A 5,495-nucleotide genomic window follows, 5' to 3' on the forward strand; every position below is an offset into this window, starting at 1 on the left:
CTCCTCACAATATGGTGGCCATGTCCTCCCAAAGTTTGGGGTTGAACAACATGATGTCTTTTATGACCTAGCTCTGGAAGTCACACACTGTCACTTCTGCCTAGCTCTCTGGGTCACAACACAGACCAAGCTTGGTGCAATGTGGGAGGGGACTACCTAAGGTTCACCAAGAGGTGAAGATCACTGGGGGTCATCTTGGAGGCTGCCTACCCTACTCCCACTGCCCCTGCCCCTACTCAGTCCCAAGAGGTCTGCCCAACAGCCTGACAGCCTGGACTTCAGGTCCCCTGGGCTTCTGCAGGTGTGACCTTCTCCACCTGTGAGAACAGTGGGCTCCCAGTTACCAACTGCCTTTCCCCCAGCTGTTGTTGAATGAAAGCTTTCTGGCCATGTTACTCTCACTGGCCAGAGTTGCTGCCTACTCCTGCCTAAAAATATGGTCGTGTTGACATGGAGACCGGCTCCGGTACTCAAGATGCTGCTTTAGATCACAGCTTCTAAAAGATGTGACCAACACCCTCTCCTCTTCCCGCATGGTGATGGTGATGGTGACTCAGGGTGGCCACTAGGCCAGCATAGAGTGTGGACCCTGAGGTGCCACTGCCTGCATCCTCAGATTTCCCTACTTCACCTGATTCCAGGCTGTCCTTCCTGCAGCATCTGTCAGCGAGGCAGCCAGCACCTGGGGGATGCTGGGTAGAAGGCTGCAGACCGCCTGGGTGCAGATCAGCGTCCCTTTGGACACACCCCTAAAGCTCTCCTGAAAACTTCCTGTTGCCATAGTAACGTGGAAACATGGAAATTGATATGGGTGCCTTGGTAGGCAAGAAAGCCAAGCTTTTAATAATGCAGTCCTCTCCTTCAAATAGATAAGAATTCCTAGGAGGGCTTTGGAGGGACATCAAAGGGTCTCATTCAGGTATTGAGGAAATGTTCTTTAAAAATTATTGTGAAATAAGTGCAGCCCTAATCAGGCAGATGGTGGAGGGTTTTGGAGGAATTGGATGTATAAGTTTAGAGCCAAAGCAACGAAAAAAAAAAAAAAAAAAAGCTTTTCTGAGATATAATTCGCAGAGCAGACAATTCACCCATTTAAAAGTATACAATTCTGTAGTTTTTAGTATATTTAGGGTTGTAAAACCATCCTCACAATCAATTTTAGAAGTTTTTATCGCCCCCCATCAAAGAAACCCCATCCCTTTTATCAGTCACTCCCATTTCCCCACACCATCCTCCCTCAGCCCCTGGTGATCTATTTTCTGTCTGTATAAATTTCTCTATTCTGGACATTTCCTAGAAACGGAATCACACAATATGTGGTCTTTTGTGACTGGCTTCTTTCAGAGTTGTTATTCTTTGCTTCCTTAAGGTTCTCCATAGTTTCTCCAACAAAGGTGTCTCCATTCTCTTTAAGAACAATTCATTGCCTGGAGATGCAGCTGCCAAACTAGCCCCCGGGGTTGGAGCTGGATGGAAGGGAGCAGATTCTTCCGAGGCCCCCAACCCTGGCCCTTCCTGTTCCTTCATGAGATATAAGCCATGTGCGAAGGGATTTTTGGTAGCTGGCAGCAGGGAGCTGAGCGTTAGAGTGACACGGGCCACCTGATGGATCGCCTTGGCTCAGCCTGGAGGTTAAAACACTGGCTCTGAAGACTGACCTGGGTTCAAATGTGGACTCCACCATGTCCCAGCTATGTGACCTCAGGCGAATTACTCCACCTGCCTGAGCCTCAGTTTCTCTAGCTGTAAAGTGGGACTAACAATAAAACCTATATCAGGATTGTATGGGAAAAGAAACCCCATCATGCTTTTAGCCCACCTGTGAATCACCTGTTTTATTATTTACTTAACATTTTTCTTTAAATCAACTTTTAAACACAGAGCTTCATCCTAAGGCAATGATGTTGGTGACATCACGGGTGCAAAGTGTTCTTTCCTAACACACGTTGTAACTGTATTTAAAAAGTGTTTGTCCCACCAGAAATTAAACTTCTTAAACAAGGCCAAAATTTTTTGTGTATTTCACTTGCAGATAGAGCTCCAGCGCAGTGCCTGGCACATAATAGGTGCTTAACAAATGTTCGTTGAATGAATAAATGAACCAATGACTTTAAATCATCCTCCACACTTCAGGAAACACTGAGATAATGCATAGAAGGCGTGCTTGGCTTTTGGCCCACGGTGAGCATTTGATAATGTTGGGTATTATGATTATTAGCTTGGACAGTCAGAGGAACTGGGGTCCTCAGGTTGGAAGACCACCTGCCCTGTCCCACCCAGCAGCCATCTTCCTGCCCCTTTGGTTCCGGGGCGGGAGGGAGGGGGTGGGACTCAAACCCATTGAGCCTGAGACATCTTTTGGCTCCTTCTGAGTACTTGGTCAGATGGCTGGACTGAGCTGAACCTTGACAATGGGAAAGAAGCTGTGGCATCTAGATGGAAATGTTCACGGTCCATGAGGGCTCAGGGTACACAACGGCCAGATCAGTCCTTAGCCATTATTTATTATCGTTGCAGGCACTTCTGTGAAGGAGGTGGCAGGCGTTTGGCCACATAGCTACTTCCAGATGTCCGCCATAAATGCTCTGTACTTGCTTAGTTTCCAGGAACATAAAACCCGCTGTCAACGGACTTGCCCAGAGCCTATATTTGCTGCGTTTTTGTTCTTGTTTAGTTATTACATTAAGTCTCCTGTGATTACAGAGCCGACAGCTGGTAAGGATTTGCATATGGCATGAAATTAAGTTAGTTCGTTTTTATGTCTAAACTGAGCAGGGTGTGAATTTGTCTGGTGAAAACTCTGTCTCCCTTATCTGTGTTTGTACATCTGCTTTGGGCACTAGCTTCCAAGGTCTTCAAGTCTGATTTCTCCTCACTTCCCTCAGGCAGGACATGGGATTGGCTGCCCCCTCTAGAATTCCAGAAGGGATTTTGCACTTGGGGCTTAGAATGTTCTCTTTTAGGTTTCAGGAGGAATTAAGACTCAAGGGCTACTGTGAAGCGACCAGCATTCTGGCCACCAGGTTTGTGTCTTTTTTAGCTGTGTTGCCTTGGGCAAGTCACTTTCCCTCTCTGGGCTTCAATTTCTTCATCTGTCACATGAGAGATTGGAAGTAGATAAATGTTCATTATGGGGGTGACATTTGGGGTGGGATGATATTTCATCGTGTGGGGCTGGGTGGGGTATTGGACAGTCTTTAGCAGCCCTGGTCCTTGGGTATCATATGCTAACAGCAACCTCCCGATCACTGCCAACCCCAAAACACTCTGCCCGTTTCCTAATGCCGCTGCAGCAATCATAATCAGTGCCCTGCTAGCGTCCCTGGATCCCTTTACTGTTTTTAGGCACACTGCCTTCCAGTGCTCTCTCTCCAACAACCAGCACCTGTGTCTCTTTGCCAGCACACTGCCCTCAGACTGCCAGAATCCGTTTTGCTCGAATTTATGTTCCCTACCCTGTGCGCAGCCCTTAATCAGTGACAGAGATGTGTGGGAGGGGGGATAAATACTTCAGCTCCCTCGCCTCTGACCTGGTCAACTCTAAGATGTGATCTGCAATGTCCCCAGAGCTCCCTGGGGGATTGAGTGAAGGCTACCTTCCATGTGACTTTGCCTACTGGTTTGTCATGGGAACATTCCCTAATACATCACCTTTACACAAATTCTTAGCAAGTCACTTTTGCACAAATTCTTATCTTAGGACCTGCTTCTAGGGAACCCGCCCAAGGCAGCCTCCAGGGGGTGGGGCTGAAAACCCACCACTGATGACCTCTGAACTATGACCTCACTGATTTATTTATTCATTTGACAGATCTTCGGTGTCTAATATGTACCAGTCCAGGGCTGTGTATATGGTGGTGAACAGGGTGTGGATCTGTCCTAGCGAGACTAACAGACAGTAATAAGTAAACTCAGAGGGTGTCCTGTGATTACTACAAACCAGGTGCTATGAGAGAGAATACAATGCGGTGGTGGGCTTTATGTCAGATGACGGGGGGAGGGGTGGGCTTCTAGGACGAGGGGACATTTATGCTGGTCCTTAAAGGAGGAAAAGGAAAGAGTGAGCCAGGTAGAGAGCAGGGAAAAGAGCTTGTCAGGTAGAGGTGGGGGGGGGGGGGTGAGCCCCTCATCACAGGTGGGAGTGGCCAGCTTGATAATGCATCCTGTGTCGACTTCCTCCTTCCCCATTCACTGCATTGCTCCTCACTCCTGCTCCCTGAGATCATGTTCCTAAATCAACTACATGCGCAAAAGACACTGCTTTTGGTGAAATTGTTTCCAGTTTTCACTGTTGCATTAGGGTTCTCCAGAGAAATAGAACCAACCAGAACGAGTAGGAGAGCTGTCTCTCTTTCATATCTATGTCATCTGTAAATCATCTATCTGTCTACCTACCTTTTTTTCTTCCTTCCTTCCTTCCTTCCTTTCTTCCTATCATCTATCATTTATCTATCTTTCTATCTATCAATCATCTAACTCTCTATCAATCATCTATCTCATCTATCTATAATCTATCTATTATGAAGAATTGGCTCACCCAGTTATGAAGGATGAGAAGTCCCACAGTCTGCCAGCTGTAAGCTGGAGACCCAGGCAAGCTGGTCGTGTAATCCAGCCTTAGAACCAGGGGAGCCTATGGTATAAATCCCAGCCCGAGGCAGGCGGAGATGAGATGAGATGTCCCAGCTCCCTCAGCAAGGCAGGAAAAAAGGGGCAAGTCCCCCTTTCTCTGCCTTTTGTCTCTCAACTGATTGGATGATGCCCACCCACACCAGGGAGGGCAATCTGCTCCACCGACCCCAAAGCTCCACCGACCCCAAAGCTCCTGTCACCCGGAAATACCCTCACAGACACACCCAGAAATAATGTTTAATCCGGGCACCCCGTGGCCAATTTGACACATAAAATTAACCATCAGGGCTTCCCTGGTGGCGCAGTGGTTAAGAATCTGCCTGCCAGGGCAGGGGACATGGGTTCGAGCCCTGGTCCGGGAAGATCCCACACACCGTGGAGCAACTAAGCCCGTGTGCCTGCGCTCTAGAGCCTGCGAGCCACATCTACTGAAGCCCGCATGCCTAGAGTCCGTGCTCTGCAACAAGAGAAGCCACCACAACGAGAAGCCCGCGCACCGCAACGAAGAGTAGCCCCCGCTCCCCGCAACTAGAGAAAGCCCACGCGCAGCAACGAGGACCCAACCCAGCCAAAAATAAATAAATAAATAAATTTATATTAAAAAAGTAACCATCGCAACTCTAATGAACAGTGCTGCAGTGGACATCCTTGTACCTAAGAGTCTTTGGTTGTGAAAATAGTTCTGGGGAATAAATTTTCTGTGGTGTAATGCCTGGGTTGAAGGGTTTGCCCATTTACCAGTTTAATCACTGTCACCAAGTTGTCCTTCAAAGCTGCTAAGCAATTTGCACTCCATAGCTTCCCTGATGTCGAATATTATTAACCTTTAGAATTTCTGACAAGTGAACAAGGGGAAGCTAGCA

The 5,495-nt window shown here is 47.8% G+C and overlaps 1 long non-coding RNA gene across 1 annotated transcript; it reads left to right on the forward strand.

Annotated features, from left to right (window-relative positions):
* Positions 1-2,036: 2,036 nt before the first annotated feature.
* Positions 2,037-5,236, forward strand: LOC137776742 (uncharacterized). Its single transcript, XR_011076306.1, has 4 exons — positions 2,037-2,181; positions 2,518-2,715; positions 2,964-3,023; positions 5,042-5,236. It is a non-coding gene; the product is annotated as an uncharacterized lncRNA (long non-coding RNA).
* The last annotated feature ends 259 nt before the right edge of the window (positions 5,237-5,495 follow it).

This window comes from Eschrichtius robustus, chromosome 14 (genome assembly GCF_028021215.1).
Source record: "Eschrichtius robustus isolate mEscRob2 chromosome 14, mEscRob2.pri, whole genome shotgun sequence".
In the NCBI taxonomy this organism is placed as follows: Eukaryota; Metazoa; Chordata; class Mammalia; order Artiodactyla; family Eschrichtiidae; genus Eschrichtius; species Eschrichtius robustus.